We start from the raw sequence: 23092 nt of genomic DNA, 5'->3' as shown, positions 1-23092 counted from the left end.
AACCATTCTTACAAGTTTCACAATTGCAAACTGTTCGATTTCTCATAATAACAAATCTTTAAAAATTCACAATCTCAATTCTAATATCTCACATGAATAAATTTTCAAATTTCCAACAAATTGACTTAACAATAACTAAAATTCGTAGTAACTATATCAATGAATCAATCAATATAACATAAACTATTTCGGAACAATACCACTTCTTCAAAATCATAACAATTACTTCTTCAAAATCATAACAATTATTCCATAGTACTGTATCAATGAATCAATCCATAATATAAACTCCCTTGGGAACAATATCACTTCTTCAAAATCATAACAATTATTCCACAGAACAGTACTCGAATTCTGCTATCCTTGTCCAAACCCTTCTGATTTATTCAATGTAAGGAAACCTCTGTACATATGAAAGAATAATGCCGATTCACCACACCATTTGTAAGAAACTTTGAAAAACTGAAGATATTTCCTGTGTACCATTTAATTACCAAACATGTTAATCACACATCTCAAAGTCTGTCCTCTAATCATGTAATCAAATGCCTTGTTGATATCGGCAAATGAAACCTCGTGTATAATAAATTTATCCAGTTCAATCATCTGCAAACCAACAATAAACCAGGAAATGAAGTTAGATTAAAAGCCTAACTAAGGACGGCTAGTGCTTCAGTAGGAGGAAAGGAAAGGAAATGAGCAGGCATGGCATGGTATGGTGTGAGAGAGATATTTATATCAGAAGTAAATGATAGAAGTCTTACTCTAAGCAAATACAATTCTACAAGGCCTGGCACATCGGAACGGGGCTTATAGTTTCCCAAGAAGGTTCCTTTCAACGTCCTCCCGTTCAGGAAATTCAAGGGACTCGTTGCAAAGACTGCGTCTGAATGAGGGACCCCCACTAAAACGGCTACACCCCAACCCTGAACAACAAACACATTCATAACCATGTGATCAGCATATATGCATAGTTGCTAAAACTGAGTGGTATATTTACAATTTCAGAAGAAAGGGGAGGCAGAGTAGATACGTCATGGCAGGATTCGAAGGCTTGAATCATGGCCTCGACATTCCCTGTGCACTCGATGCTGTAATCCACCCCTCCATCAGTTTTCTCGGCAATAACCTGATAAGATAAGCTCCCAGAGTTTAGTTTTAATTTAAAACATTTCTCCGAAAGCAATACAACACAAAAATGAATTGAGCTTTAACATAAATTCTGTTACACATCTATTAAGCACCAACAAAGAGCAATAAATTTGAAAGAGACAAAGGTGAAACTGCAGATCCATGGTTATAGCACAAACAAATAGGATTAGAAGAAATAAGAAGATTTATATTTAGTAACACAAGGTGCACCTTCACATGCTATCATTTAATTGCTTCACTTCAATCTATCTATAGACTAGGTGGAAGACTGAAGCTCTGTGTAATGTAATAAACTAAAATAGAGAAAGCTTCTCCTCCTGATGCAATAATTCGTGCTACTAGACAAACAATATCAATTCAATTAAATAAAACAATCATTCCGATCTGGAAAAGAGAAGTTAAAGATCATTCAACCAACCTGTTGAATAGGATTCTGGTGGTCCAGTGGGTTTATAAATTCCGTTACACCAAAGAATTTTGCTGTAAAAGGATCAACAAAAATTAGAAAGGAAAGGAAATTCTTCACTCAACATATATATACAGTGATTAACAAATGATGATCGAAATGGGCAATTTACAACCTATTCCAAATCTGTCACTGTTTAAATCGATTCCAATTATTCGAGAAGCTCCTGCAATTCTTGCCCCTTCAGCAGCCTGCGTAGTTAAGCCCAGGTCAGATTTCTAACAGAAATTAAAGAGTATACTCATCATATTGATCCCAAAAAGGAAAAATTCAGAAATGAGTTTCACTTACAGCAAGCCCAACCACCCCAAGGCCAAATACTGCTACAGTTGAACCCTTCTTGGGTTTTGCTACATTCAAAGTCGCACCCATGCCTGATCCCACAACAAAATAAATTGTGAATAAGAAATAAGAATTTCAATCAAGGGAACAATCATGGATGATTTTATTATTAACAGTCCAGGAAACCATAACTTTAGGAATTGGATAAAACAGTATACAATGTCAATTATATCCTTTTAATGATATCTTTTTCACAATCATCAACAAATTACCCTCAAAAAGTCCAGAAAATGATTTACCTGTTGAAACCCCACAACTGAGAATACAGACTTTGTTAAGAGGAGCCTCTGGATTAATTTGGGGAACACAACCGACATGCACAACTGTATACTGGCTGAAAGTGGATGTGCCAAGGAAGTGGTAAATGGGTTTCCCATTGATTGAAAACCTCGACTTCCCATCATTTATCATAACTCCCCTGTCAGTGTTAATTCTTAGAAGATCACACAGGTTGCTTTCGTCTGACTTGCAGGGTTTGCATTCTCCACATTCTCCAGTAAATAGTAAATAAGGGAAGCACACTGTCACCCTCCTTGAGGTCAGTCACCCCTTCTCCAACACTCTCAACAACTCTGTGTCAAGCAACAGACCTATAGTTAGTGACCATCACAAGAAAATTACTGTCCCTTTTCCTTTTGAAATTCTACATGATCCCTGCTAGTATGACTAATTAATTTCTTTGAAATCTTACATGCCTGCTAGTATGACTAATTAATTTCTTTGAAATCCTGAATGCCTCCTAGTATGACTAATTAACTTTTTTGAAATCCCACATGCTTGCTAATATGACTAACTAATTTTTTTGAATACATAGAGCTCATGGGCAAGAGCAGAGTGCATACCCAGCTGCTTCATGTCCCAAAATGCGGGGAAAGAGAGGAGTTTGGCCCTGCAACCAAAGCAGTATCAGTATCAGTCATTCCATTTCACTGTTGAAAGCAATATTTGTATGTGTTATACAGTAGAGTGCAGTTGGAGATGTGTAATTAATATTCTTCCTTCAAATTTTCTTGATGTTTAATGATAATTATTCATAGCATACGTTTGCTTCCCAGAAACTTGATGTTTAATGATAAATATTCATAGCATACCTTTGCTTCCCAGAAATAAAGGTCTGTATGACACAAGGCAGTATAATGCACTTTGATTCTCACTTCCATTGACTGTGGAGGAGCCACTTCCACTTCTTCAATCTTCAGAGGCTCCCCTGCACCCCATGCAACAGCAGCTGTAACAAAAGTACACATCAAAATATATCAGATTTCAAGAAGCATAAAGTGCACACATACAGTTTGCATAAATCCAGCTTAACCCTGAAAATCAATTTTGCCATGAAATGATATACATTAAATGAAAAGAATGTGGCCATGACTCCTTGCACTGAACTGAACTGAAGTAGTTACCTTTGCATTTGATAACCTGGCCTGCAGTACAGCTCGCCATTTTCCTTTCTGCCCAAACAAACAAACTTACTTTTGCCTTTCGCGTTGGTGTTGCAGGAGGCAGAGATGGATCCTTAATTTATATTCTACTATCTTTGAAATGCCTACACTCGTTCGTTCGTTTGGGGTGGGGGTTATGGTTATGCTGTCCGAAACAATACCCGTAACTATACTCTTGCTTATCTTGTTATGAGTATGCTGTTCGAAACAATACCTGTAACTATATTCTTTGTTATATGGTTATGAGTATGCTGTCCGAAACAATAACTGTAACTATACTCTTGGTTATATAGTTATGAGTATGCTGTCGGAAACAATACCCTTAACTATACTCTTGGTTAAATAGTTATGGTTATACTGTGCGAAACAATACCTGTAACTATACGCTTGGCTATATGGTTATAGTTATGCTGTCCGAAACAATACCCGTAACTATACTCTTTGTCCCCGAGCGGAGCGGGGCCCGGGGCCATAACTATTTTACACTTTCTCCGCCAGCGGGGTGGCTCTTAAAAGTCCACTTTGATGCAGCTTCCAATTCCATGGGAGCATCCTTGAAACGACGCACGCGGTTCTAATGCATGGAGCTTCTTCTTTTTTATCAATTTTATTAATAAAAATAAATATGAAAATTTTTATTAATAAAATTGAATTATAATTATAGTATATTTCTTTAAAAAATAAATGTGGTTAATATATTTGAAACTAAATATTAAGATAAATAACAATTATATTAATTAAAGTTATTTAATTAATGATAAATCAATTTAGATTCATTTTAACTCCGGATTCTGCCGATCAAATCTCTTTTCACTTTAAAAGAAGTTTGTATTTCAGAGATTTGATCCCTTGATAGATCCGAGGTTAAGATGAATCTAGGTGGATATAAATTTCACATATGTATATACAAAAGTATTCTAATTTTTAATTTTATTAAAATCTTAATTTTAATTTCTACTAGAATATTTTTAGTATTTGTGAGGGTGGAGAGATGGAGCGTTTAGATATATCTTAAAAGTAATTATAACCTTTTTTCTTTTAGATTTAATTAAAAAATGTCATAAAATTAAAGTAAAATAAAATATTTATAAAATATTTTGATTGTGAAATAAGTTATGGTTTTGGGCATGTTGTATTCATAAGTTATGATATTGTAACAAAATAATTAAAAGCTTAGATCCATAACATAATAATCAAAAGCCTAGATGGCCCCATGGTATTATGATTTTCTTTTATCTAAAAACATGTTAATTTTATTAAGAAAAACTAAATTAAAATATAACAAATTAAATTCTATTATTTTTATTACTTGGCTCAAATCGATTTATTGCACTAAGGAGAACTAAAGAGAATATGGAAATTTGTGTTATTATTATAGTTATTATTAGTTATAATACAACCCACATTAAAAATGTTGACATACAATTTTTATTACATTACATCTAACTTCTACACATCTACTCTATAGTGGGTTGTGAAGCGCCTCTCTACACAAAAAAATACACACAAATAATAATTTTCAATTATGTAGTTTTAGAAAATAAATTCCCCTTAACTTAAGAAATTAAAGTATTATCACAAAATAAATGATAAATAATGATAAATTAAATAATTAGTTTGGACCTAGGTGGCAAAGTCTTTTAATTTACATGGGAAAAACATAGTGTGGACCTTTGCTTTCACGATTTGTTTGCAAGACACATCTTGAAGCCTTCTAGAGATCTATTGCTTGTGGTAAATTGAAGTTTTTGGGTTACATGAATCTTTGCCATTTTTTAGGGAAATTTTACTTCTTTTATGATATGCTAGAAGTCTTCTCACTCGTTTTACCTCAATCTCAAAGCTTATTTAACCTCCACAGGTTGGTACCTTGGCTTTTGATCAAATCCATCCATGGGTTTTCATTGTCAGAGCCTATTAGGAGAATGAACATACATGTGGTTTGGGATTTGTGGTATATCTTTCTGAATACATCTACTTCTCATTCAACGAAAATGCTAACATTGAATCAAATATTGAAGCCGAATTTTTATCTTAAAATTTTCCAATTACAAAAATATTGATTTGGCTCTAGTGATGAGGAAATTATCTCTCATTATCACTTGGATGAAGAATTTATCCCAAATTCAGAACATCGATCCCATGTCTCCACCACAACTAGTTAAAGACATTTCATCAACCTTCTTATAAGGTAAATTCATGTGATGGATATAAAGAGCATAATATTAAGGTAGATGTTTTATCTAAGGAAAGTTTATCAGTAGCAGATAGAACATATCATTTGATTTATCATGGGGAATTTGTCGATTCATTGACCCAAAGATGGCTAGGTGATTTCATTTTTGGATGACACTATATTTTCTATAAAAATGTTTCAGTACCTTGAACTCTCACGTAGCTATTTATGCTAAATAATGTACATAGGTAATGATTTTTTTGTAAGTTTCTTTTGACATACCTCATTCAAATATTTTATTTTGTCAATCCTTTTCGTTAGTCCATTACTGGATGCCTTATTTTGAGGTTATGTGGAATGCACCTTGAAATTGTAAATTAATAAAATTGAATTATAATTTTAATATATTTCTTTAAAAAAGAAATATGGTTAAATTTGTCCACTTTTTCATTTGGAAAACATAACAGTATATCTGAAACCAAATATTCTCTAAATAACAATTCTATTAACTAAGAATATCCAATTAATAATAAGTAAAATCCAAAAAAAAAATCAATTATGGAGTTTTCGAAAATAAATTCCCCTTAACTTAAGAAATTAAAGTATTATCATAAAATAAATTATAAATAAGATGGCTTTTAAATTTAAAACCATCTAGCCCATGGGGGCAGCTTGATTGGCAATTTCCTTGTAGTGAGGAGTTAAGTCCCCAGAGGTTTTGAGTTCAAACCCCATGTGTTCACCAACCAAAAAAAATAGAAACCATCTAGGTGGGATCTTTTTACATTTTATTTTTAATTTTAATTTTATTTTCCTAACTAAGGTTGCAATTAGCTCACACCATCGACCTCTCTCCATGAAATTTGAACTTGAGACTTGATGGAGACTAAACTTCACATAAACCGATCGATCTTACATCTCATTGATTTTTCACTTTTCACTTAGTTTCCAAGTAAAAAAATGTTGAATTTCTTTCGCTCACTACTAAGAACAATAGGGTAAGCCATGTGGAGATTGTTGAGCACACACTTATATTGAGAGAGGTAGAAGGGGTGGTGAATCAATATAAGACATTTTTTACATATGTAAACATTCATGAACCATAAGAAGACAATCACATATGAGATTTATCAGCTACATAACGTGGCACACAAGATTTATGTGGAAACCATTTTGGGAGAAAACTAAGAACCCCTTTTTATAATTCTTTGTAGGAACTGTTACAAACCAGGACAATATTGAGACCGGGGGGGGGTGAATCAGTATTGTGAGAATTTAAAAAAAAAAAACACAAAATAAAGAATACTAAAACCCCAACAATCTCTTTAAAAACAATTCAAGTGAGCATCAACACAAGAACCATATATGCAACACATAAAGATCTCAATATTTTATTCAATTGCTTTTACAAAAGGCAAGCTTCAACTTGCTTTTACATTGTTCTCTAGCACCCACTAGAAGGAATATACTACTCCCTAATTTATTAGCACATACAGAAAGGAGCACAAACCATTGATTTGTTTTTCTAGCACACACTCCCTCTTTGTAGACATCTGATCATCTTACAAGAAGCATCCACTCTTTGCTTTTGCAAGCACCCACTTGTGGAGGCACCCACCCCCAAGTTAATCTTTAGAAACCTGCTTAGATAGAAACATTTATGATCCATATTGGATCATTATATTGTTTGTCATAAATATTGAAGCTTTCGGTGTGGAAAAGGTGGCGGAACTATCTCTCAAGGCCATTTGTACCAGTGGGACATAGTTTGGTAAAATGGCATCTGAAACTTTCCAAGAGAATTTTGAGGCATCGAATGATGTTTTTTGGGGGTAATACTTTGTTGGGACAGCACAACTTTTTTACCCTATTCTAGATAGAGATACCTTATCAATGGCACAAAAATCGCATCAATTGGAGTCTATATGCGAGATTTATGTCACTCAAAAGTTGACCTTCCTGTTTTTACCACTACAATTAGAGAGGATGCCACATCAAGCCCCATTATTCATGTAAAAGGGGTTATCCACATTATTACAATGTAGAATAATCTAGAAGAGTCTATATTGTAACTCTGGTTAAGAGTTGAGGTATTTAAACCTAACCACTAGTAGACTATTGGGTTGTGTTATAATCGGGCAACTAGGAGGAAAAGGGGTTCCGTTCTTTTGAGTGCATTTGTTCCTTAGCTGAGAAAAAAAACCAAGAGGGATAGGAGGTAGAGCACACACAAAGTATTTGTGCATTGTAGTATCCCATGGTCCATAAGCCATATTTCTTTATACTCGTACTTCTTTTAGAGGATTGGATTTCTTGAATTTTTTTACCAAATTCTGGTGAAAATTTCCCTGTTCAGGCGTAATTGTGGCCTTGGTAGATAACTCCATTGTAAAATTTGGGTCATCTTAAATTTTAATGAGAAAATTTTCATCAAATATAAAGGTAGAATTCTCAATTTTAAATATTTAGGTTTTAATTAAATTTAGGAATTCTCACTTTTAATATAGTTTTTTTAATAAATTTAGGATAATTTTGCATTTCCATGGTTATTTGGGTGTTCCTTATTCCCTATAACTCTAAATATTATATATGGGGGCGGTTTGAGTGCCCCTTATACGACATTATTTTATTGATTTCTTTCTTTTACAGGTTTTTTTGCAAGATGTAGAAATTCCTTGTAGATTCAAATTTACTCTACTCATCAGCGGAAACAATAAACAATCGATGAAATCACGAAGCATATAAGAGAAAGAATTCAATCACACATAACAAAATAATGTTTTGGGGAAATCCATAGCTAAAAACCCCTGCTATCTGTATATTGCATTAATCAGAAAATATGAGAAGATTACAATGCTTTGCTCAAGCCCGAGCAACCTTTGCATTATCTCTATCTATATCACTACTTCCCAGACAAGCTCAAGCCAATACTTAGCAAAATTATTGCTTGCCCAAGTCCCTATTTCCTTGTCCTCACAAGCTCCACGCACAAACTTGTGCTTCCTATTGCTTGATCTCACCAACTCGTGCTCACCAAAACAATGAATAAATTTGTGCCTTCATTGGTCCTTTTAAAGTCAATTTGAATTATTAAAATTAGTGAGTTTCTAATTAGCGACAATGGTCCCTACTTTCCAGATAATACTGGCGGCCACAACAAAACAAAACCCATATATGGTTATATGGTTATGGTTATGTTGTCCGAAACAATACCCATAACTATACTCTTTGTCCCCAAGTGGAGCGAGGCCTAGAGCCCATAACAATTTTACACTTTCTCCACCAGTGGGGTGGGTCTTAAAATTCCACTTTGATGTAGTTTCCAATTCCATGGGAGCATCCTTTAAACGATGCATGCGGCCTAATGCATGGAGCTTATTCTTTTTTTCTGTGGGTTCTAGCGAGTCAAATGGCTGTTTTTACCGAGGTTCTAGCGATTCAAATGCCTTTTTTTACTAGATTCTAATGATTCAAATGTTTTGTAATTGTGAACGTTGTGTCTGTTTTTATTGGGTTCTAACGAGTCAAATGTTTTGTAATTGTGAAAGCTATAGTCTAACGAGATCACAATTTTGCACTGAAAATTCTGGAAATTTTGGTAGGATTTTGAGAAAACGTGGTAGAAAATTTTGGATACCTGGGTTAATTTTGGGGGCCCGAGAGTTCTTGATGGTGCTAAATCCATTTCCACCATCAAGAAAATGATTCAAACATTTGGAGTATTGGATTTCTTGAAAAAAAAACCCTTCTATTGGATTGGAGTTTGGTGGTGAAAGCCTCTATGGAAGATTAAGACCCTTCTTAGAAGCGTTATTTTGATGTAAGTTAATTCTCACCAAGAAAATATTGACTTGGGATTTCCTTCAAAAGAGGAATGTGCATGGGCCTCATCTCTTCATTCATTGCAAATTTATACAATTAGTTTGGGCGAAGGTGGCAAAGCCTTCAAAATTTACATGGGAAAATCATATTTTTGACCTTAGCTTTCGCGATTGGTTTGCAAGGCACATCTTGAAGCCTTTTAGAGATATATTTCTTGTGGTGAATTGAATTTTTTGGGTCACATGAATCTTGGCCATTTTTTAGGGAAATTTTACTCTTCCTATGATATTCTAGAAGCCTTCTCACTCGTTATACCTCAATCTCAAAGCTTATTTCAACTTCACATGTTGGTACCTTGGTTTTTGATCAAATCCAACCATGTGCTTTCATTGTTAGAGTCTACCATGGGGAATGAACATACATGTGGTTTGGGATCTATGGTATATCTTTCTGAATACATCTACCAAGACCGAATTGTTGAGAAGTCTAGGGGGCAACAATTGTAGGTGATTTCTCTTACTTTGATAACTATGTGTGATGTATTTTTACTTTACTTGATTAAATTATTCTTTCCTTTATTATTATTAGTGTTCTCTATCATCAAACAACTACCAAGTCATAAAGAACAATGAGACAATAGTACACAAGATATAGGTGATCAGCCAGGGCCAAAAGCTCTCCAACTGAGAGGAAAACCCACCAGGATCCTTCTCTTCTTATAGAATTTCAATTGGTGAATTCCAAGACCTGTGACCCTTGACCAAGACCCTCCAAGACCAAGTCATCCTTCCTTCTTGATTAGCTTTATTTCAAGCAGCAAACTTCGACCTTCCAACAACTTCGACCTAGAACCTTCACAGCTTCAACTTCTTTGACCTAGTAGCTTGACAACTTCGATCTAGAGTCAACTTCACAGCTTCAACCTTGTAGCTTCATAGCAACAATGAAGCTTCATAATTTCTTCTAGCTTAGAAGTTGTAGAAGCCCTAATGAAAGAGAGAGAGATAGAGAGAGGACCAAAAAATTCAATCTTGATCTTCTTCTATTTATTCATCATTTTGCATCTTCTATCTTAAGGAGATCAAAATTTCTTGAGTGAGTGTGCAAATGAGGTTGACTTCCTTCCTATTTATATGCTTGTGAGGGTTACAAATTTCTATCTTGAGGCCGACTTGCCCCTTCATGTAGCCTGACTTGATCTTTGTGCCAGGACGAGGTCTTGGAGGGTCTTTTGATCTATTTTCACTCAATAATTTTTTCTTTACTATATGTAACATGCCCAAATGGGTCTTCAATACATGACAATGACCCAATTGAATTTATGACAAAACTAGAAGTACTCAATGGGTGCTTGACATAAAAATAAATTTCCCTTGAACATGAAACACATACCTCAACAACAAAAATAATAAATTTATTTTTCTCTTTTCATTAAATACATAAAACCACAATTACATATGCCACTATGAAGACCAAACCTAGTTACATATTTCAACACTTCCTCTTAACTAGGGAGGTATTCATAATTCATACAAGGTACTTGGAAATTCTCAATCTGAAGAATTATCATAAGAAGAGTCAGAACTGTAACCCATTTGTATATCATCATATCATCCAGCATTGTCACATAGCAAGGCATTGACTAACAACTCTATCTCTCCACAAGATCGGAGCACAATGTTGGCGAAAACAATGATTTATAGACACCCTCATCATTGTCTCTCTCAGAAAATACCCTACCCGAGTCCTCTCTGAGTATGTTCCACCAGGACTATTCTTATCTTGGACTTCTAGTCCTCAAAGAATATCAGCTTTCTACGACTACTCTTATCTTGGATTCCCTACCACATCCTCAAAGAGTATCAGATTCCAGATGCTTACCCAATCCTCCATTCTTTCTTCACAATTGAAGACAAGAATGATGTGTCTACCTCTCTCTCTCAACTAGGGAGGATATAACCGTTTCAATGAAAGAATGCACCCATTCATATAAAAGGAATGTACCCAAGCTCCTTGTTAATCAAGGGCTTGACCAATCCTACACTTAACTAGGGACTTGCTTCCAACAACTCTCTAGGTGGAGATCATGGGACAACCAGCTGCTTGTAGGACTCCCTCTTCGATGTCATGAATTTATTCTTTGTTATGGAGCTTACATCTTTTGGGACTTCTTCGTAGGGAATCGACCATCCATCAATTTTATTCATGAATCATTTCAGTCATGTCATCCTTTCTTTCATCGGAAAGTGATTCTTTCCTTCATACAACTACCTTCTCCACATCATGTTTTATTCTGGATCTCATCATCCCACCACATGAGTATCAGTTGTAGATGAAATCTACAATTCTTCCTTTGGTAGCCCTACATTATCCAATCCATATATTGTTCAAAAATAAAAAATGAACATCAAATTACCTTTGTGATGGTCGTACATCATGAGATATGCTTGTTGTATCAACATCCCGTGTTCATATTGACACATCTCAAGAAAGATATTAAATGCCAAGGGTCATATTCCTTTCCAAACTTCTTCGGAGTCTTCATACCTTTTCCATGGAGATGTTACAGTCAATTCTTCTAGTTATCAGATGTTGATTTCCTTTTCTATGTGACAATAGTTGCATTTGTCACAATCTCTTCTTATTTTCTTCACATATTTCTTCTCAGGAACTTCCATTCATAGTTCCTTCATTTTCATCAACCACCTCATATTCCATATGATGACTTATTATGTTGATTTTATCTATTCGATATGTGAACCATGCCTTTATGCATCCTTTCAAAGGAGGAGATCCCTTTCTCTTGATCATGCTCATGAGGTGGAGCATTTATTCATGCTATCTGCAACATATGACATGACTTAATTTTATCAAATACAAGCATGCATACCTCACCTCTTCATTTTGGTCATCTAGAATTCCTTCAACAACTTCCTTGATTGAAAGAACTTCAATCACCTTGACTTGCTTCACTTCTTTTGGCATCATACCATCATTCCATGAATCTGGGTACAAGGTTGAATTCTTAGCAAGACACTTGCTTCTTCCAGTAGGTGAACCTGTCGATGAAGGATCTTGATCATCCTCATCCTGCAAATGCTCCTTTTTAAATGATGTATGATGAGCTCTATACTAGATGACTTTACTTTTCCCATAAGTACTACTTATGCTTCTAATGAGGTTACCAATAGATACATCCTTTTATAGGTGACAACCATAGATAGTAATACAAAATAGCTTCCTTCTTCCCATAAATGATTGATGTGAATTTGCCCCATTCCTTTGGTAGTGCATTGAGCACTATGGTAGTTATTTCATTGTCAGGCATCATTTCTCCTAAATCTTCGAGTTGGTCTCTTATTTTTGACACTCTTATGAAGTATGAGGCTATTCCTTCTTCTTTTGATATCTTCATCTTGTATGGCTTGATCTTCTTCTTTTGGTAATTCAACAATTAAACCCTTAACATGACCAATGAATTCATTTTCTATGAGGATTAAATCTCTCCTCTTCTTCCATGCAAGAAGTTTTTATGACCCAACCAATTTGTTACTCTCCTTGCAATATGAATTCATTATGACATATTCAAATATAGATATAAAAATACTTACTTGTCAAGTGAAGATACTCCTAGATGATGAAATTTTCAACTTAACGCCTTCTTGATTTTGATGATGATGTAGGTAATAGAAGATGTCTTCTTGGTGAAGATGTCTTAATTCAAAAGTGATCGCTAGCTCAAAGGGAGATCACATTGATTCCTTGATGATGATGGCAACGTTTGTTAAACTTGTTTCACAACCTCAAATTTCGGCCCTTCTTCAGAATTTTGGCTTGTTGTAGCAATTCTGCAATAACCCTAGTTCACATGTGTGGCTATAAGATGGACAAATTTTCCTCCATTCTACTTCACTTGACTTGAATTATTTTCTTGTTATTTCGGTTTTCAAAGGAGACATTTCTTGGAACAGAACTTGATCCTTGGTGGTGATTGAAATTCGATACTTGATGTTGCAGATAGATGTCTTAATACGTCTCACATGTGGAGAACATAATCTAGAAAAACAAACCCAAAAGTTTTTCACTCTTCCTTCCTTGTGATAATGTTTGTATAATGTGTGAGTTTCCCAAGAACACTTCAAGTGTGGAACCCTTCTTTGGATGAGCTAGGGTTTTGAGATCTTCTTTAATGTTCTTAATTATTCCCTTTCAATATGATGAGAGGGTTAGTCCTTCTTGATGATTGATGCTATTGATGTTTCTAAGATGATCTCTTTATACTTCAGCCCTAGAGTATCCTTCTTCGTTTTTCCCTTCCTTAATATTGTTACCTTAAGTCTAATACCATGTTGATAAATCTAGGGGGAAACAAGTGTGGGTGATTTCTCTTACTTTGACTACTTTTGATGTATTTTTACTTTACTTGATTAACTTTGTCTTTCCTTTATTATTATTAGTTTTCTCTATCATCAAATAACTACCAAATCATAAAGAACAATGAGACGATAGGACATAATATATTGGTGATCAGCTAGGGCCAAAACCTCTCCAACTGAGAGGGAAACCCACCAGAATTCTTCTCTTCTTATAGAACTTCAATTGAAAAATTCCAAGACCTATGACCCTTGACCAATACCTTCCAAGACCAATTCATCCTTCCTTCTTGATGAGATTTCTTTCCAGCAAAAACATTGACCTTCCAGTGAGTTCGACCTAGCAGTTTCACAACTTCGACCTTGATGTAGATTCAACGACTTCGACCTAGCAACTTCACAACTTCGACCTTGATGTAGATTCAACGACTTCGACCTAGCAACTTCACAACTTCGACCTTGATGCATCTTCAACAAGTTTGACCTAGCAACTTCACAGCTTCGATCTAGAGGCAAATTAATAGCTTCTAACTTGTAGCTTCACAACTTCGATGCAACTTCAGAATTTCGTCTAGCCCAAAAACTGTAGAAACCCTAACAAAAGAGAGATAGAGAGAGAGAGGCCCAAAAACTTTGATGTTGATATTATTCTTTTTCTTTGTCCTTTTGCAACTTCTATCTTGAGGATATAGAACTTGCTTGAGTGAGTGTACAAAGGAGGTTGAATTCCTTCTTATTGATAGGCTTGTGAGGGGTACAAATTACTATCTTGAGGCTGATTTGTCCCTTCTGTCAGCCGACTTAACCTTTGTGCCATGATGGGGTTGTGGAGGGTCTTTTCATACTATTTTGACTCAATAAAATTTTCTTTATGTTGATGGTGTTGGACCCGCCAACATGTAAGGGGATCTCCCTAGTAAGAAGTCCCAATTAGACCTTAGACCGTTTGGTGTGGGAGTCGCAAAAGTGGGCCATACGGTAATTCCTTGGCCGCAATTTCTCACAAAGGCAAGTAAGATGTCTTTGTTGGTAGCAAGGGTGTGACATATGCAACAAGCCAAGGAAGGTGCATGATAGGTTCTAACAAATTGGGTTTGAGATGAGTGCATCCCTTGGAAACCTGTGATAGCACGGAGTTAAGAAGGGAACACACAAGCATAGATGCATCACAACATGGAAGGCAAGTTAGCGAGAAATCAAAAGTGATGGTTAAACCAACAACACATTTAAGAAAGATTCATACATACTTATACATAATATTCCATACATGCATGTGTAAGAAAAGAAATACATATATCATTTAGAGTAAACCAGATAGCATAGAATACAATACAACATATGCATGAAACATGTTGGCTTTTTATATTAAGAAGCGTAAGTTCCAGTTATACAATACATCCATGTCCAACCACTAGTTCTAATAGAGGAATGTGACAACCTGTTGATGCCCCGAAAATCGTTGCAACAACATTGGGGAAACCACCCGGTCCGGACCTTAGTGCAGCTCCTTTTCCGTTTGGGATAGTGGCTCCGACTGGGGATAATGGGACCAGTTTCCCAGAAATATAGATAAATGGGATGGATGAGTGACTTCTGAATTAAGCTAGTGGTAAGCGATGGACTTAAACTATTAGCAAGAATATAACAACTAAAATCTATCCCGGGGTCTTATCAATCTTTCAAAGCGTAGCGTTTGATAATCTATGCTTTAAGGCAGGCATATAGATGACTCTAACACTAAAGCATAGAGGTTTAAAACATTTAAGATTGCTCTGCATAATTAGTTATGCAGAGTGATAATAGCGAATTACTACACTTATTCATTTATATCATTGACACACGCATGATTAAAAGAGATAACAAATCACAGAACATTCAATAGTGAAATGAAATGAAGATTTGTTGTTATATCACACACATGTATTCAACAATAGCAAAGATAATAACACAGCAATTCATATAAAAAGAAAGAATGCAGATACAGATAATAGTACCATGTAAGCTGCTCAACAATCCAGTCTATCAATCGCTATGTCGCAGTTCTTCCTTCAAACCAGAAAGCATTCCAAACAAGAGACAATAGTGCACAATTGAATATAACAGCCTTCTCGTTAAATTAAGAACTATTGGTCGAATTTCACAAAAGAATATAGGCTGAAGCACAGTAGTGCAAACTTCAGCTTTTAAGTCTGTTACAAAATTTTACGACCCTTTCCAAAACAATGAAAGGGTCTATAAATACTATGCTAATCTAAATATCTAAAAAACTGAAAAGCTACTAAATTGGCATTAACAAATATCATCATATTTTCTGGCGATCTGGCAGTCGGCGGCGATGCTTCATTCAGTGGTCTCTTTGCCTTTACTCCTTCGCTGACATATCGCCAGCATTGGCTCTACTTCTGGTGGAGTGTTGAGACGCGAAGTTAGCTGGGCATCATATGTGGCATCTTGAATGTCGAAAATCAGGTATCGGAGGGCATTTGTTAAACAGTTGAGAGCCGACCTTTGAGAATGTGGTTTAATCAGAAAGAGCCAGTATGCATCGGTGGTTAAAGTATTTACTCCAGCGATTAACCTTCCTTGTTTTTCCAGATCAGGATAATTTCTCTGCTCAAGCATGTTTGCTGTTGTTATGCTTCCAGGTGTGCACTGGGAGATCATGTTTGCCAGATAGAGTGTGTCGTTGACTAGATTGATCATGTTGCTGGCAATCATTTTACATCTTGAGGCCGCCCTTTCTGCTTTCATTACCTGGATGTTCCATTCCATGAAGAGTATGTCCTTGTACACTTCATAAATTCGGGGTAAGTTTGCCACTTTCCCTTCTTCAGAATCTTGCCACTCAAGATATTCGGATATGGTATCTTCGGCCTGATCTAGTTCATTTCGGGCTTTCTCTATCTGTTGACATACTGCTGTGGATGTTTCGCATAATGACTTAGCATCAGTAAGTTGTTGGCATAAGAGCCTGATCTGAGATATTAATGCACCATTTATGCGAGTTGCCTCTGCTCTGAAATCGTTGACACTCTGGGCGTCCTTGATGCTTTCGAGCTGTGCCGATAGCTGATCTATTTGCTCATCCTTTGATTTCATTATCAGCTCATTCACCGTTCTCAATTGTGCCAAAGTTTCTGACAATTCATTCTGCCTCTGGACTGCGTTCTGTTCTTCGATTTGCAGCTGCTGGGTTAACAAATTGTTTTCTTGCTGTTGAGCCAGCAACTGCTCTTCTACCTGTGCTGCCTTGTTTTTCGCCTCAATTACTTCTGCCTGTAATGCATAAATTTCATGGTCTTTATTTTTTAACATAAGACTTACCTCTGATGCTTTGTCGATAGTTGCTGCTGAATAAGCTCCCGCGAATTGCGATAGCTTAGTTAGATCATCAGAGGGGTCCAATTCCCCTTTCCAGACCACATTGCCCGTGACTGTTTGCTCAGGAGAAATAGAAGGTTGATCAAGCCTTCGTCTCTTCCTAGAGCGCCTAACAATGGCTTTATGCTTTGGGCTGTAGAAAATATCTAGGGGAGGAATTTCTTCCACCTGGAGATCAACTTGATCGGACGGGTCTTGAGTGATTACCTCGACATCCTGTGAAATGGGTGGGCCGCTGGTTCTTTCTAGAACCTGAGAAGAAGTAGTATCGGGAGCATTGCTTGTTTTAGAGGTGTCTGAGTCTTTAGAGGCTTCTTTACCACTGATAATGGAATCGAATTGGTTCCATTCTTTAATCAATTCAAGATTAGTGGAGGTTTGCTCATGTTGCTCTGTGTGGGTCTTGCTCCGTTCTTTTTCTTGTTCTGCCCTCTGCTGCTCCTCCTGCACTTTCCGCTGCTCTTGATCCTTCTGAGCCTTTTGCTGCCTCTCTAGCTGCTCCTTTTTCTGCCTTTCTGCCTGCAGCTTGTTTTGCCTTTCCTCCTGATGTTTATCCTTTTCCTTAGTTGTAACATGAGGTGATCGTATCTGCTGCCGACCAGGCTCGCTTGAGGAAGATGCTGGGGTTGTGGATAATAAATCTAGAGGCAGAGTTTGCAACCTCTGCTCTCTAAGTTTATTAAACTCAGTTAATGCCACATCATTGTATCTTACTGCAGCAAGCTGTTTGGTTTGGCTTATTGAACCGGCACTTACGAACAAGTCATCAAACATGTCTTCTTGATGGACAATCTTTGACAGTTTGGCCTGTTCTAGGGCAATGAAAGCAGTCTTGTTTGGATCATAGAGTCTGTTTGGGATAGTGGCCAGGGATATCATTTGGAGTTTTGCTGCTTCTTTTTCTGCATGCTTGTAGTTAAGTAAAGTATAAACTCCAATTCTTAAAGGAAAAGAGGGCCAACCTCTTTTCTTCTCCTCTTTGAGAGTTTGTGTGACACTCTCGGACATAATCTGATAGCAGATTTCCCGGGCTAACAGTTTGTCTGGGATGTATAAAGGGAGAACGTGTGGCCTAGCTTTGCTTCCAAAAACTCTAATATAGGTGAAATGCTCTTCCCCGAACCAATCTGCTAAGGCTGGTAAGTCAAAAGAAGCTTCAAGAGAAATTCTTGGGATAGGTCTGTCGAAAATAGAATAGTGAATGGGCACCATGAAACCATTGCAAATTTGATACAAATGGTCCTTGTAAGAGGACTTCCACAATTTTCGATGATACAAATGGATGGGTGTTGGATCATGGGTGGTCCATCTCCATCCGAGGACAGGAAACTAAGAATTAAAACATAGGGTATCCATAATGTAAGCAGAGTAATAAAACGGTGGGATTTTCCTTTCGCTGACTATGGTTTTGGCTCTAAATTCACGAACAGCTATGACCAACTTATCAGACATAATAGTGGCCCAATCCATAATTGTACTATTTACAGCCGCTTCCATTAGGGGAACCATGTCGATATGGATATTAGCGGAGTCATGTAATCCCCACAATCTACACATCATAATCCCCGCATAGCAATAGGGAGAAGCCAAAGAAGCATTGGAGTACTTACCCGAACTTTCATGCTTGTGTTTGGTTGGGTTCTACCTCCAATCTCGGAGGGGTTCGGATGGTGATTCATTCTCTTTCGCGAACTTCTCCACGAAGGCTCTGTTATAGACTAGCTCTGGTTCAGGCAAATGATGCATTCGCCTCAGGTCATCAGGCTTGAACGACCCGAAAATCCTTCCATCCCTTGTATAAAAATTTCTATCAGTGAGAGGAATTTCCTCGATCGCCCAGCGTACCACATTAGTGAAAGGTAGGACCTGCTCTCTTGCTGCTATTCTGTGCAAAAAGGAGTCGGCCAAGTCTTTGAGAGTTGCATCAGACTTCCTTTGTTCATCCACGCTAGCTTCTGTCACTGTCTTCGCCGGTTGCTCGGCTTCTAACAGATTATATGTACCCTGCCATGTAGTGCTAGGAAGACCAGTGCATGTAGTATCTGAGATTAGGCCTTTCTTCGAAACTGTGACAGCTTGACCTGTGACGGGTGCAGTAATAGAACTCGCAGCCTTCTTGGACTTCTTCCCCATCATGTTTAGGCTTCTGTCGAGAGCTGAACTCTACACAAATGCAAGAGAAATCGTAACAAGGAAATAACAATGACAATCCATAACGGGAAAGATATAACACTTGAAGCGTGGCAAGATCAATTCTAAAAGGGGCTGCGGATCTAATTATTTAAGAAGACACCGCAGATGCAATGATGGTGATTTTACAGCCTGTAGCTCCATAAATGACCATTACGTCGTCATTAGGCTGAATGACCCCTTAAAGCGTGCAACATATTTTTTAAAGGTCTAATCGTAAGTATTCGTTAAATCGAAGGGGCAAAGTTTTAATTACACATGCATTACCTTATCCTTGCATTTAATGGTTTTTTGAAATCTGTGCTTTATCAACCAGATTTGAATATAACTTAAAAGCTTGAAGCAATTACCTTTTAAGAACTCTAATCATCGTTACACGTCATCGGATCGCATTGGGGTGTAAGTGATACTATCATTTGGGAGCTGTTTTGGCGAATGCCGATTGCGACATCGCATCGAATTAGCGCATGAGCACATTACCATATCTATATCAAATGATTTGCCGACTTCCGATTACGATATCGCATCGCATCGGGGAAAAGACCTGCGCATCCTGTGAAAGCGTTTGGGATTCGCCGACTACCGATAGCGATATCGCATCGGGTCGGGGCTTATGACTTAAGACGTTTTCCACAAGAGGCAGCGCCGATAACAGATTGCCGATATCACATCACGTCGGGGTGTAAGATATGTGTTCTTTTGTGTGTGCATTGACTACCGCCGATCGCCGATAGCGATATCGCATCGGCAAGGACCAAGGTGGTATTTAAATGTGTTTCTCTTGTTATTGCGCCATGCGATCTTGGGATTGCTTTTTCGCATTAACCAAAAATTGCTTGATATTTATTCTAAAAAGGCTCTCATTCACAAATTCGTTTGATTATCATACCTTTTTTGAACAAATTCATTAATGCCAATAAAATTTTTTAAAAGGGACCCATTTCATATGTTAATTGTTTGTGAAAAAATGTTATGAAATGGGGGGTTGTTGTAGGGCACAACAATTGGCGATTCGCTGGCAGAACCAGTTATCTCTGGACTGATAAAAATACTTAAACTTTTTCAAATAGAATCTCTACAAGGGAAAGAAAATTTCTAATATAACTAGATATCTATTGATTTTGAATAAAGTAGAATTCTTCCGTTGACTTCCTCTTTTTGTAAAGAAAATAAATACATTCTAAGTTTTAAAATAGGTCTTTAATGGTTTATAATGGTAAAACAAAAAACTTTTCCCAAATCAGCTTTTAAAGTAAACCCCTCTGTCATAGGTAGAGCCTCTGCTGCCAGCAAACGTTTATAGTCTCGGCAGGGTTACCTTTTAACCATGTTGTTGTCCATTGTTCCATTCACTTAAGAGTGTGACTAAACATAATGAATTCAAAATATATTTGCATATTTTGTACTTCATTTTCTTCTTTGTTTAAGATAAAAAGCCATTGTCCTGGTTTGGTGGCCAGCTGTTGACAATGCCATTCACTGGTAGTAATCTAACTGAACAAGCTGGCTCGTGATGAGACCCCTTGTCTTGTAATTTCAAGCCATTACCCTGTTTGATATGCAGTTTTGGTAATGTCAGTTAAAATATTTTCCTATGAACATGGTAAGCAGGCTTGTAATAAGACCTCTTATCTTTAATCTTTATATTTTAGAATTACACTCTGAGTAATCATAAACTTTAGTGAATGGGATGAACAATTTTCTCTTTGAGAGTAAATGGATGACAGATTATGGGTTAAAGATGCTGAAGATGGATTAGCTTCTATCTTAATATAGATAACCTTTGGAGACCAATTTTAAAAGACTCACAATGACTCATAGAACCTTTACGTTTTGAGAGAAGTTTACAAAGTAAGACTGCGATCTCAAAATAAAAAGATATCTAATTTCCTAGAAATGATCTTTCTTGTTTTAGGATTCTATTATTCAAAAGCAAATATTGATAGTGCCCCAGCGAGACAACTTTTGACTACAGCAAAAGGTCAATGGAAGATATCCTACACCCTTATTTTCTACAAATCCTACAAACTATAAAAATCTATCAAATTATAAGGAGAAGGGGTTACCTCCTCAATTAAAGAATTTCTTTAAGATCAGACCATTAACAGGGAGAGAATCTCTCACCCCTGATAAATCTTGCAGTATAAAGGTTGAATGGCCTATCTTTTCACAGATCTGAAATGGTCCAAGCCATAGTTTTTGAAATTTGGAGTGTTTACCTTTGTCTTCATGGGCTTTGTCCCATTTCAGGACTAGATCACCGACTTGGAATTGTTTAGGACTAGATGATGCTAGATCAAAAGCTGCTTTAATTACTTGCTGATGTTTGGCGTGTGTAATCTTGGCCTTTTCCCTTTCCTCTTCAACTTTGAGAATTTGATCATATCTGAGCTGGATAGAGGAAGAAGGTGCTTCCTCAATGAATTGCACTAGGGCTAGAGAGGGAAGAAGAAGATTGGTTGGTATAATTGCTTCTTTCCCATAGACAAGTTTAAACGGAGAGGTTCCTATGGAAGCTTTCTACGTTATCCTTTCGGCCCATAATGCAAATACTAAGGATTTATGCCAGTTCCTATGATTCTCTTCGATTGTTCGCTTAATAATTTTGATTAGGTTTTTATTAGTTGATTCTGCTAGGCCATTACCCTGAGGGTAATAATTAGCAGAATACTTTAATTTAAACCCTCTTTTGATAGCGAAATCAATGATTGCATTACCTGAGAAATAAGAAGCATTATCAAAGACAAGAGCGTTTGGAACACCAAACCTGGTAATGATGAACTGGTCTATAAATTCAATGATAGCCTCAGAGTTTGCTGTCTTTAACGGAACTGCTTCTACCCACTTCGTAAAGTAATCGGTGGCTGTAAGGATGTATTTATGTTGCCTGGAAGAAGGTGGATTGATTTCTCCAATGATGTCCAATCCCCATTGTTCAAAAGGCTGTTCAATGTTGACTGGTTGTAAAGGGAAAGCTGGTTTTTGTTGTCTTCCACCAGAAGTTTGGCATTTGAGACATTTCCTTACATACTCGTGAGCGTCTTTAAACAAGGTAGGCCAATAGTAACCAGCATGAATAACTTTATGAGCTGTTGTATCAGCTCCAAAATGTCCTCCTGCCGGTCCGTCATGTAGCTCCTGCAAAACCTTTTGAGCCTCAGGTTTTTCAAGACATCTTAATAGAACAGAATCATAATTTCTTTTGAAAAGTACATCATTAATAATTGAGAAATTCTTCGCTTTTAATCTAATGGCCCTTTTGTTTTTGTAAGACAAATTTGGAGGTGCATAACCATTCTTTAAATAAAAGATTAAATCTGCATATTGAGATTCGGAATCTGTAGCACTTATCTGATTAACTTCTTGGGTTTGATCGGTATCGCTTGATTCCGGAATGTTAGATGCTCCTGCCAATATCCTGCAAAAACCTTGGCCTTTAACAATCTTTGCTGGCTTTATTTCTAGGTCATACTCTTGGAGGGCTGCGACCCAGTTTGCCCTTTTTTCACCCAATTCTTTCTGAATTAATAGTTGCCTGACTGCCGGGAAAGGAACTATTACTTTAGTATGGGTTTTTAAAAGAAAGGGTCGATAATGTTTGACTGCCTTAAACACAGCAAAAGCTTGTTTCTCAACGTCAGAATAATTTAACTCGGCGCCCTGAAAGTTTGAACTAAAGAAGGAGATGGGCGCTTCGAAATTATCATCATTTAATTGCGTGAGTACTGCAGCGTAAGATAAGTCGGAT

At 36.7% G+C, this 23092-nt stretch overlaps 1 pseudogene across 1 annotated transcript; it reads right to left on the bottom strand.

The window, feature by feature from the left end:
- Positions 1–230: 230 nt before the first annotated feature.
- LOC149140343 (alcohol dehydrogenase 3-like) lies at positions 231–3555 on the bottom strand (annotated as a pseudogene). Its single transcript, XR_016264066.1, has 10 exons — positions 3364–3555; positions 3052–3188; positions 2803–2849; positions 2200–2532; positions 1910–1992; positions 1734–1809; positions 1571–1632; positions 1034–1129; positions 765–926; positions 231–606 (listed from the first exon to the last, which is right to left on the bottom strand). The product of XR_016264066.1 is annotated as an alcohol dehydrogenase 3-like (transcript).
- Positions 3556–23092: the final 19537 nt, after the last annotated feature.

The sequence above is a fragment of the Pinus tabuliformis genome, chromosome X, assembly GCF_031772625.1.
Source record: "Pinus tabuliformis cultivar Carrire ecotype Pingquan chromosome X, CPIR1, whole genome shotgun sequence".
Taxonomy (NCBI): Eukaryota; Viridiplantae; Streptophyta; class Pinopsida; order Pinales; family Pinaceae; genus Pinus; species Pinus tabuliformis.
The sequence above is the reverse complement of the archived record's forward strand: the minus strand, read 5'-3'. Positions and strand labels throughout refer to the sequence as shown.